Below are 12,639 nucleotides of genomic sequence, written 5' to 3'. Positions count from 1 at the left end.
GATCAGATATATCTTCTGGAGTAGATTTTTCTCCGGTTGAATGCTTTAAGAATGTTTGTAAAGGAGAAATGATTACCAACCAGATGAGTACTAAATGACCCCTGAATCTTTTCAAACCTATTGACATTGACAGTCTGGTGGTGCAATGCAATAGAACACTGCTCTTGAGAACAGGTTTTGCATCCAACCCCAGATTAATGGAATTAAGGTACAATTTCCCTCTGGCAGTGAAGGTTTAAATGGGACTGTCAGAATATGCTTGCAGGGTCTCTGTCCGTAGCACACAGATGTTGACAATAAAGACACACAGATGGAGCAAAGTAAAGGACCTTTACTGTGGATCTGACCAATGTGGTGCTTAATTTGGGAGTGGTCGATTACATTTTTTGAACTCTTTTTAAATATAAGATTTTCCTACTCCTGAAAATTCTGCATTTTAAGCACATATTTATCAAGTGTTTAATGGAAAAATCAAATTCAATGCAATTAATTTCACTTGGTATTATTAAAAATCACACTTAATGAATGCCCTCTGGTCATTCCAATGTGCATTACAGCTAGTGAAGTGCGATTGAAGTGTTGTCACTTGTAACAGAATTAAGGTGTGGATCTTAAGGATGTCTCACATTTTCATAATTCGCTGAATAAACAGTTCGATAGGATGGGGCAATGATTTAAGTGTTGACGTGTAACATTCAATTTTTCCATGCAAATAAAAAGTCCTGTTACTCGGCTAGGTATGTTGTGGCATTGAGCCATACAGACCCGAAAGTTCCCAGTTTCAATCCTCAGGAATAAATGGGTTGGATGGAGTCCATGCTGGAGAGAATTGTGGAAGTAACAAGTTTTGACTAATGGCTGTTCAAGATTTGGAACCTTTATCATCAAAGAGGTAACAAAGACATTAAGCTTTAATTTGCAAATGTTGCAATATTTAGAGTATATGGGATAAACGTATGCAACTCTTGACTGCTTTAGCAGTTCTGTGGATCCAAAAAGCTTTTTGTGGAACTGGAGTTTGAAAGGGTTAATTGAAAGCTTGCATAACCCAAAATACCAGGTTTCAAACAAACTGATTTATGCAGAAACACAACAGCATGAACAATTGCAGCAGGATGGCTGTTAAAACAGCTGAAACCTGCCTGTTGGTGCAATTGGGTGTCAAGTGCTTTGAACCTGTACTGTCCCTGGGTGCACCAAACTGCAATGTTCAGAAAGGCTTAGATACTCATGCAGTATAATGTGGATAAGTGGTAGGAAAAACAATAAATAGATTGGGAATTGTTGATGTACAAAGGGACCTGGGTGTCCTTGTACACTAGTCGATGAAAGTAAGCGTGCAAGTGCAGCAAAAAGGAAGGCAAATGGTATGTTGGCCTTCATCACAAGAGGACTCGAGTACAGGAGCAAGTATGTCTAACTGCAGCTGTACAGGGCCTTGGTGAGACCACACCTGGAGTAGTGTGTGCAGTTTTGGTCGTCTTGCCTAAGAAAAAGACATACTTGCGACAGAGGGAGTGCAGGAAAGGTTCACCACTGATTCCTGGGATGGCAGGATGTCATACGAGGAGCGATTGGGGCTGTATTCGCTGGAATATAGAAGATTGCAAGGGGATCTCATCGAAGGATACAAAATTCTGACGGCTGGTTGCAGGGATTAGGGGTGTCTAGACCAAGGAGTCTCAGGATAAGGGTAGGCCATTGAGGACTGAGATAAGGAGAAATGTCCTCACTCAGAGAGTGGTGAACCTGTGGAATTCTGTGGAGGCCAAGTCATTGAATATATTTAAGGATAGCCATGATGTGGAGATGCCGGCGTTGGACTGGGGTGAGCACACTAAGAAGTCTCACAACACCAGGTTAAAGTCCAACAGGTTTGTTTCGAATCACTAACTTTCCGAGCACTGCTCCTTCCTCAGGTGAATGAAGAGGTAGGTTCCAGAAACATACATACAAAGTCAATGATGCAAGACGATACTTTGAATGCGACTCTTTGCAGGAAATTAAGTCTTTACAGATCCAGATGGAGCAACTGGAGAGAGGGATAATCACAGGTTAAAGAGGTGTGATTGTCTCAAGCCATGACAGTTGGTAGGATTTCACAAGCCCAGGCCAGATGGTGGGGGGGTGAATGTAATGCGACATGAATCCAAGGTCCCAGTTGAGGCTGTACTCATGTATGCACAACTTGGCTATAAGTTTCTGCTCGGCGATTCTGCGTTGTCGCGCATCCTGAAGGCCGCCTTGGAGAACGCTTACCCGAAGATCCGAGGCTGAATGTCCTTGACTACTGAAGTATTCCCCGACTGGAAGGGAACATTCCTGCCTGGCGATTGTCGCGCGATGTCCGTTCATATGTTGTCGCAGCGTCTGCATGGTCTCGCCAATGTACCACGCTTCGGGACATCCTTTCCTTCAGCGCATGAGGTAGACAACGTTGGCCGAGTCGCACGAGTATGTACTACGTACCTGGTGGGTGGTGTTCTCACGTATAATGGTGGTATCCATGTCGATGATCTGGCACGTCTTGCAGCGATTGCCATGGCAGGGTTGTGTGGTGTCATGGTCGCTGTTCTGAAGGCTGGGTAGTTTGCTGCAAACAATGGTCTGTTTGAGGTTGCGCAGTTGTTTGACGCAAGTAGCAGGGGTGTGGGGATGACCTTGGCAAGATGTTTGTCGTCTTCGATGACTTGTTGAAGATTGCAAAGAAGATGTCGTAGTTTCTCCGCTCCGGGGAAATACTGGACAACGAAGGGTATTCTGTCGGTTGTGTCCGTATTTGTCTTCTGAGGAGGTCGGTGCGGTTTTTTGCTGTGGCGTGTTGGAACTGTGGATCGATGAGTCGAGTGATGAAGACTAACATCTTGCCAAGGTGATCCCCACACCCCCACTACTTGCCTTCAAACAACCGCGCAACCTCAAACAGACCACTGTTTGCAGCAAACTACCCAGCCTTCAGAACAGTGACCACGACACCACACAACCCTGCCATGGCAATCTCTGCAAGACGTGCCAGATCATCGACATGGGTACCACCATTACACGTGAGAACACCACCCACCAGATACGTAGTACATACTCGTGGGACTCTGCCAATGTTGTCTACATCATACGCTGCAGGAAAGGATGTCCCAAAGCGTGGTACATTGGCAAGACCATGCAGACGCTGCGACAACAGATGAATGGATATCGCGCGACAATCGCCAGGCAGGAATGTTCCCTTCCAGTCGGGGAACACTTCAGCAGTCAAGGGCATTCAGCCTCTGATCTCCGGGTAAGCGTTCTCCAAGGCGGCCTTCAGGACGCGCAACGACGCAGAATCGGCGAGCAGAAACTTATAGCCAAGTTCCGCACACATGAGTGCGGCCTCAACCGGGACCTGGGATTCATGTCGCATTACATTCATCCCCCAACATCTGGCCTGGGCTTGCGAAATCCTACCAACTGTTCTGGCTTGAGACTATTCACACCTCTTTAACCTGTGATTAACCCTCTCTCCAGTTGCTCTGTCTGGACCTGTAAAGACTTAATTACCTGCAAAGACTCGCATTCAAAGTAACGTCTTGCATTATTGACTTTGTCTGTGTGTGTATATATATATTTATATATGTTTCTGAAGCCTACCTCTTTACCTGAGGAAGGAGCAGCGCTCTGAAAGTTAGTGATTCAAAACAAACCTGTTGGACTTTAACCTGGTGTTGTAAGACTTCTTACTATATTTAAGGAGGAATAGATAGATTTCTAGACACAAAAAGCATCAAGGGGTATGGAGAGAGTGTGGGAGTATGGTGTTGAGATGGAGGGTCAGCCATGATCATATTGAAAGGCAGAGCAGGCTCGGAGGGCCAAAGGTCCGCCGCCTCCTACTTTCTATGTTTCTATGATGTGGTAACTCGTATTAGCTTGGTCGTGATTATCTAAGATTGATATTTCTACACTGTCCTAGTACACAACATGCACTCCTCTCCACTACAAGAAAAAGAAAAACCTCATTTGAGTTAGCGCAACACTTATTATGCAGAGAATATTGTTAATTAGCACATGCTCTTTGTGCTTCTGTACATTTTTCCTCACTGATTTGAGGGAAATTACTTTTTCAGAGACTTACAATATATTGAAAAGTGAAAAATACTGAAATTTGTGCATTAACATTATGTAATTAAAATCTATGTTCCAGATAGTGAAGAACAATATAATTCCAGGTTAAGGTGCCTCCTGATGGCTCAGTGAATAAATTAGTCAGCAGATGTTACAAGAATTACAGGGTCATGCGGATCAACGAAAGTGCTGGATTCAGCTATGATGAGGCAATAGAAGGGGACAAATAACCAGAATTTCTGCTCCCCTTCCTGGAAAGTGCATCTGTGCGTGTGTGACTGTCTGGTGAAGCCAGAACTAAGCTTGTCTCACCGAAATAGCCTGTGGAAATGTACTATCTAGACTCCCACACTTGGTTGCTATGGACATGAACCCTAGCATTAGTCAAAACCTTCAGAAGATGAGTAGATGGAAAAGAAATATCTTGAAAGCAAATTGTTTTAAGAAAGCAAATTCTACTAATTATTTCCTTGTTAGAGCCCACTGTTAAAAATACTGAAAGTGCATTTCCAAGTCGATCAATGATGTTGCTTCACACAAAGTGTTTCACTAAACCAGAGTTGTCCAATTGGATTGTATTTTTAGAAAATATATACTTAAACAAAGAGTACCCAATTATTTTTTTTCCAATTAGGGGGCAATTTAGCGTGGCCAATCCACCTGCCCTGCACATCTTTGGGTTGTGGAGGTGAGACCCATGCAGACACTGGGAGAATGTTCAACGTCCACATGGACAGTGACCCAGAGCCGGGATCGAACCCGGGACCTCAGCGCCATGAGGCCGCAGTGCTAACCCACTGCGCCACCGTGCTGCCCGTCCAATTGGATTTTGATGATCATCAAACTTCTGGCAGATCACCACTTTTTTTTTTTTTTTAATTTAATTTTTATTTTTCCAATTTAAGGGGCAATTTAGCGTGACCATCCACCTACCTTTAACATCTTTTGGGTTGTGGGGGTGAGACCCACGCAGACACTGGGAGAATGTGCAAACTCTACACGGACAATGACCCGGGGCCCTGACTGAACCTGGGTCCTCGGTGCCGTTAGGCAACAGTGCTAACCACTGTGCCACCGTGCTGCCCTTAGATCAACACAATGCAAAATATATATTCAAAGGATGGGTGAATCTTGTTACACTCACAGAGGTGAAGTAAGATTGAGGGACAGGATTAAAAGTGAGCAATAATGCTTTTAGTCGCAACAATTAATTGTTACATAGCATCCAGTCCCGCTGTAGCAACATTTATGATCCCTGCAGATATTACTAGATGGTCAGATTCCAGGATTGAAACTGGCATGATGGATTATAATTTTTTCATCTTTTTTAAATGATGGAATGCTGTGATTGTACTGGAGAGGGTGCAGAGGAGATTTACCAGGATGCTACCTGGGCTGGAGGGTCTGAACTATGAGGAAAGATTGAGTAAGTTGGGGCACTTATCTTGGAGCAGCAACGGTTGAGAGGGGACCTGATAGAGATGTATAAGATTATGAGGGGCATAGATGGGATGAATAGGAAAGCACTCTTTCCATTAGTAGAGGGGTCAATACCCAGCAGGCATAGGTTGAAACTAAGAGGTGGAATTCTCAGAGGGGAGTTGAGAGACCTTTTCACAAGAGGGTGGTGGGAGTCTGGAACAGCAGAGGTTTATTTTCCAGTAGACTTTTGAACATTCACCAAAAGTCTTTCCACATGGGCAACACAGAGGTAGCACTGCCTCACAGCACCAGAGCCCCGAGTTCAATTCCAGCCTCGAGTGATTGTGGAGTTTGCACGTTCTTCCCGTGTCTGTGTGGGTTTCCTCCCACGGTCCATATTGTGCAGGTTAGGTGGATTAGCCATTATCAATGCGTGGAGTTATGGGAATAGGGCAGGGGAGTGGACCTGGGTAGAGTGCTGTTTTGGAGGGTTGGTGTAGACTTGATGAGCCGAATGGCCTCCTGCACTAGGGATTCCTTGATTCTATGAAAATTGGTTTCTCCCTGAGATCCAGAAAACTTGCACTAAATTCACTCTTACTTTTAACTTTAGAGCAATACATTAAACTTGCTTCTTCAGCAACCTGGTACTGTTTTCAGCTGGAGAGAGTAAATTTAGCTAGATATCTTTCTGTCGTCACTCAATGGCATATCCATACCAACTGAAACGAAAACTGCTTTTCTCATCTCCCCCTGTCCCCTTTGTGGGTCTTTTCTCTGATCCCCTGTTGCTGCAACAACATAGTTTTTTTTCCTAAGTTTTGAGTTTGTTTTAACTTCCTTAAACTGCTAACCTCTTTGTAACCCATCTCGTCACTTCAAGACTTGTGAAACCTCATTAAAAGTGCATGTATACAAACAGAGCCTGGAGACTTCATGGCTGCATGTGTTAAAAAAAAATCTAAAATGAAACCAAACCCTGGTTTGAGCTTAACATGCTAATAAAATGTGGATGAGCAAGTGATAACATGAAGGGTTGGGGAAACTGGCACGTATGGGAGAGAGCCAGTGTACAAAGACATGTAAATATATCATTTGCCATGTATATATCTTGCTCTGCGCGATTTCTCGTTATTTTGTTACAGGGGGGGGGGGGGGGTTATTGTTTGTAAGGGAGAAAAATTGTGTTAAAAAACTTTAATAAATATATTTTTTTTTAAAACAAAAAACATGCTAATAAAATAATATCAATTAAACTTAAAGCTATATCTAGTTCTAACGAACACAACTATAATATTTTGGCATGCTTTTACTTCCTTCAGTGTGGGCCACTTCAGTAAATAGAGTTAGGCTACAGTGTTTAACATTAAGGATTGTTTCCCCTGCAGAATCTTCTACTTGCTTTGACGTGGCCATGGATTGCGTCAGACACGATCAAGAATCATGACATCGGGCATTTGCCCGAGCTGCCACAGGGTCCTGATTCCTGATGCCCATATGATTAAAATCTCTCATCTTATAAATTGTGGCCAATTGATGCATGTCTATGGTGAGTGTTCAACACATTGGACAAACTACACTGAACTGTGTGTGGTGAGGTTTGTGACCAATAATCTTTTTGGACTTTGGGCATTTATGCCAGATTCAACTTGCCTTTTTTGAGAGAATGGCAATAATCTGGGTTATGCATTTACTTGATCCAGTTTTCTCTCTTCCCGCAGCCCTCTGGTACCTCTCATAACTAGCCAGTTACCTGGGCCGCGATTGTCAGCAGGCTATTTGACTGAAAATATCAAAGCATTGGCCAATGTTCACAAACATATACTTCTCAGCAAGGGCCATTGGTTGAAAATTGAGATTTTCATTTTCTTACCACTTCTGCCTATTAATCAAAAAAATCTACAGAAAGATTTAAATAATTCAAATCTGTTTTGATTCTTAGCCCTTTACATTAAAAAAATTAATGGAACTGATTTCTTACATGCTATTTTATGATAGTTAGAATTCAGCATTAGAAATACTGTTAAGTACAGTGGAATTATATTAAGAGGCACTCTGTAGTCACGTTATGTTCAAAAAGCTTTTATTTGTTCTGATGGCTCAACAGATTAGCTGACCCACAAGACTAAGAAGGTCCCAGATCCATCTGAGTTACAGCTGGATAACCATAGATGCACTACAATTGGCTTCGGTTAAGGAGGGTAAAAATTAGAATGGCTCCCATTCCTCAATTGCTTTTGATTGTCAGAGACACTGATATCTGATGGAAGAGTGCATGTATGGACTCAGAGGACAGGATTGGGCTCGCTGTTTCCTTTGTTGAGGAACCTGGACAGAATACCAGAGACAGAGTGATGGGTGTCAGTGCAATTATCTTCCAAAAAGAAGAAAGATACGAACTCTGTTTAGGTGACGTCCTCCTTGCATTTTAAATGTTTCTATTTAGGAGACATATACTATTTTCAAAGAGCAAGTACTTTCAATTTACCCCTCCCTTCACTTTTACTCTATCTATGCAATGTAAACACTAGACTTCCTATAGTGTTGCTCAGGTGTAGTCTAGAACGTGAAGTAAAGTATCTGATTAGCAGGGCCAGTGCTCCGGCCCAAACAAGGTAGCTCGACCATAATTGTAATATGGCAAACTTACTGAAACAATATTTATCGTATTCGAGGTCAAACTTAACCACACCCTGTTTTTTTAAAAAACACTAATAGTAAAGATATTGACATTTTTAGACTACTTAACACAAAACTTAGGGTGAAGATAATTTTATCTTTCCCTCATCAAAACTGATTAGTTTCATTGGTTTTAATTTTCCAAAATTCCTGAGATTCAAGGAAGGTTACATTAAATTGGAAAATCTAATTGTAACTCATTTATTCGATGAGGGAGGGAGACAAAGCAGGAAACTACTGGCCAGATAGCTCAACATCTGTGATAGGGAAAATGTTAGAATTATTAAAGACGTTATAGCAGGGCACTTAGAAAAATTCACGGCAATCAGCAGAGATAACATGGTTTTGTGAAAGGGAAATCATGTTTAACCAATTTATTGGAGCTCTTTGAAGAAATGTTGTGGATAAAGGGGAGCTGGTGGAAGTACTATACTTCGATTTCCAGAAAGTATTTGATGAGGTGCCACATCAAATGTTATTACAGAAAGTAAAAGCTCATGGTGTAGGGGGTAACATATTGGCATGGATAGAAGATTGGCTAGCTAATGGGAAAGAGATTTGGCATGAATCATTTTCTGGTTGGCAGAATGTGACAAGTGATGTTCCACAAGGATCAGTGCTGGGGCCTCAACCTTTTGCAATTTTTATTGGATGAAGGGGCTGAAGGTATGGTTACTTAGTTTGCCGATGAGACAAAAGGTAGGTAGGAAAACTTGTGAAGAAGATATAAGGGGGGCTACAAAGGGATATAGATAGGTTAAGTGAGTGAGCAAAGATCTAGCAAATAGAGTAGAATGGAAAAATGTGAAGTCCGTTTTGACAGGAAGAATAAAAAAGCTTATTAACTACATAGTGAGAGATTGTCGAGCTCTGAGGTACAGAGGGATCTAGGTGTCCGAGTGCCTGTATCACAAAAGGCTGGTGTGCAGGTACAGCAAGTAATTAGGAAAGCTGATAGAATGGTACTGTTTATTGTGAGGGCAAATGATTACAAAAGTTATGAGGTATTGCTTCAGTTTTTTAATCTTTTATTGTCACAAGTATGAAGTTACTGTGAAGAGGTGCCACATTCCACCGCATGTTCTGGTAAGCCAGTATGGGAATTGAACCCACGCTTCTGGCCTTGTTCTACAAACCAGCTGTCTAGCCCACTGAGCTAAACCGGCCCAGGGCATTGGTGAGACCACATTTGGAGTACTGTGTACAGTATTGATTTCATTTAAGGAAAGATGGAAATATGTTTGAAACTATTCAGAGTAGGTTTACTAGACTAATAGGTGGAATGGGTGGGTTGTTTTATGAGGAAAGGTTGAATAGGCTGGACTTGTATCCGCTGGAGATTCGGCACCTGTATTGAAACATACAAGATCCTGCGAGGTCTTGACAGGGTGGATGTGGAAAGGATGGTTCCGCTTGTGGAAGAATCTAGAATTTAAAAATAAGGCAGGGCTGGACAGATTCTTGATTAACAAGGGGGGGTGAAAGGTTATCGGGGTAGGCAGGAATGGGAGTTTTACTATGATCTTATTGAATGGCGGAGCAGGCTCGAGGGGCTGACTGGCCTCCTACTCATTCGTACGTTTGATTTCTACTAAAGATGTAGGTTACTTATTTTGTCTTTTCTGTTTAAGTTACTTTATGAAAGATTATATAAAATGCTGAAGTTGTCTTCGATGTGCAGAAAAAGAAAGTCTTACACCAATGTGTCTTCAACAAACGCATCTTAAAATGGGGACATTTACTCTGTGCTCTGATCTGCTTCTGGCTTCATTGTTTGAGCGACATCAAAGCACCAAATAAATATCCCCTTGTGACTATGTGCTGAACTGCCAACCCCTCAGTAATGTTAAAAAAGTCTCCTTGCCCGAAGGAATTCCAATTGTTCAGAATTTTTATTCCGCAACCGAAACTGACAAATCCATATTTTGGATTTCTCCTGCACCTTCTCTTCACTGAATAGCTTGTAAATGTTCTGTCTGTTGTATGACTAGGATTATCATAGTCGATTTTGGGTCTTTATTCCACAGGAGCAGGGTGTTCCCTTGAAGATTCCCTTTCATAGAGAATCTGTGGTTCAAGTGAAATTTCCATCTCAAACTGAAGTAGAACGTGTGCTCCACGCTCTGGAGAACATGTCACATCTCTGTAGGAAAACACCATCTGCAGGCGGTTTAGACGTTTGAAGAACATCTTATGGGTAAGTTTGGTGATCTATTTTTCTCAGCATTGTGCCATTTTGATAATCAGTTATCTGCAAACACTAATCCGGGGGAGGAAAGATAATGATGGCTGAAAATATTTTGAAACTGAGTGGTTTGGTTGATTTTTGAGATAGCTGCTGCGTTTGAAAAATATGAAGTGATTTGAACAGTTTTCTTGCTGATGTGAATTTTTTGTTTCACATTAGTCAATGGGGTATTGCAGTCAATTGACACCATTTATTTAAACTCACGGTACTCATTTTGGCTGCTTATGTTTTTCTAACATCATGCCCCTTTGAGGTAAACCCTGTGCACACGCAGCATATGCAAAATGTTTATATAATCTACGTACAAGTGTGTATGGAACACTGTTTCTCCCATGAGCACTCTGTGCTTGAAAATTGTACCTTACTAAAATATATGTGGGCAGAGAAGCAGACCAACATCGCTGTAACTTCCAAAATAATTACTCCAGATTTGCTGCCTTTATATCGTTTTGTCTCTGATCCTGTTCTGGAACAACTATGTTGGGGGTCTTGCCTCCACTGTACAATACATGGATAGTCCCAAGTGCAAATCTGCAGGACTGGCTGAGCAAACTTATTGAAACTAGTGACAACTCAACAGTACATTTGTAGAGCCACATTTATTTAGGCTTACAATGCTGGTGAATATAGATGTTTAAACTCTAGAGTGCAACTGTTGACGAGAGCAGCACTCGAGTGCAAAAATGGCCACAGGCCCACTGAACTGCGCTTGTCAACTAAGTCCTTTAGTGTCACCTCTAGATGTACGTTAAATGACAGTGTTGTATAATACCCATATGCACTCAAATCATGGAAGGCAACAGAAGACATTGAGAAGGCTGTTGTGGGACTTCCGGTGGTGGCCATGGTGTGAGTGGTCCTATACAGGGCAGCTCCTGCTTGAAGGCACAGAAAAGAGCTCTTTTTACCCGATACTGGGTGGAATTTTGAGAAGGCTGTTGTGTATATATTTTTTAAAACGCATATGGAATCCTTGACTTTATTAGTTAAGGCACAATACAAAAGCAAAGACCTCAGCTTATAGGATTGTGTGCAATTCTGGATACCCGTGGAGGTTTGGGAGGCCGAGGGCAAAGTGATTTTCATACTTCTCCCGTGTGCACTGGGTGTACTCCCGGATTGGGGGTGGTCGACGGGGTATACAGCGATTGTGGTATCTGACCATGTGCCACGCTGGGTGGATTTGTGCATGGGCACACAGGGCAGGCAGAGATGGCAAGACTGTGGTGGATGGGATTTTGAGGGTGGACAGGAGGTATTTGGAGGTGCCGGAGGCAGGGCTGTTGAAGGAGAGGCAGAGGCTCCAGGTGGAGTTTGGGCTAGTGTTATGGTCCAGTGTTTAGAGAACCCCAAAGTGTATCATGGAGTTCACCTGACCCACAACTTTTAATAGATTGTGGTTATGGGGAACACGAGGGCCTACTTTACAGGTGTGATGAAACGGAGAACTAAAAGTATTTTTAAACAAAAACAATGTTTATTCTATGAACCCAGTTAACATTTTATAAACATACAGTGAACATCTTAGAAACCATCAATTAAAATACACCCCCCCCCCCCAAAAAAAAATACAGTACTCTATAAGACATCCATAAGACAAAAACCCTTTTTACAGAAGGACAGCAGGTTTAAATACTCTACTGAGAGCAGTTACCACTTTGAAATCACCAAATGAACATTCTTTAGCTTGCAGAGATTCACACACATCTGGCTGTGACTGCAGCTTCTCCAAACTAAAACTAAACTAAACAGAGCCACAAAGCAGCTTTTCAGCTCAAAATAAAAGTGAAAGACAGCCCAGCTCCACCCACTCTGACATCACTGCTGCCATTTGAGAAACACACATTTCTTAAAGGGACTCTTACATGACACTAGTTTCTATGAGGAAGGTGGTGGGGCAGCAGCGGTGGGCCAGAGGGACGGTGTATTGAGTATGGGGGAAAGGCGAGTCGGATGCTGGCCCATCAGTTGAGGAAGCAAGAGGCGGCGAGGGAGATTGGCAGAGTGAGGGATGATAAGGGTCGGGTGGTGTTGGACCCGAAAGGGATGAATGGTGTGTTTGAGGCGTTCTACAGACGATTATACAAGTCTGGGCCTCCAACTGGGAGGAGGAAAGAGGGAATGTGGAGGCTTTTGGGTGGGCTGGAGTTTCCCACAGTAGAGGAGGAGTTGGTTCAGTGATTGGGGTCCCA

Source organism: Scyliorhinus torazame, chromosome X (assembly GCF_047496885.1).
Source record: "Scyliorhinus torazame isolate Kashiwa2021f chromosome X, sScyTor2.1, whole genome shotgun sequence".
Classification (NCBI taxonomy): Eukaryota; Metazoa; Chordata; class Chondrichthyes; order Carcharhiniformes; family Scyliorhinidae; genus Scyliorhinus; species Scyliorhinus torazame.
This window is presented reverse-complemented; position numbering follows the sequence as displayed.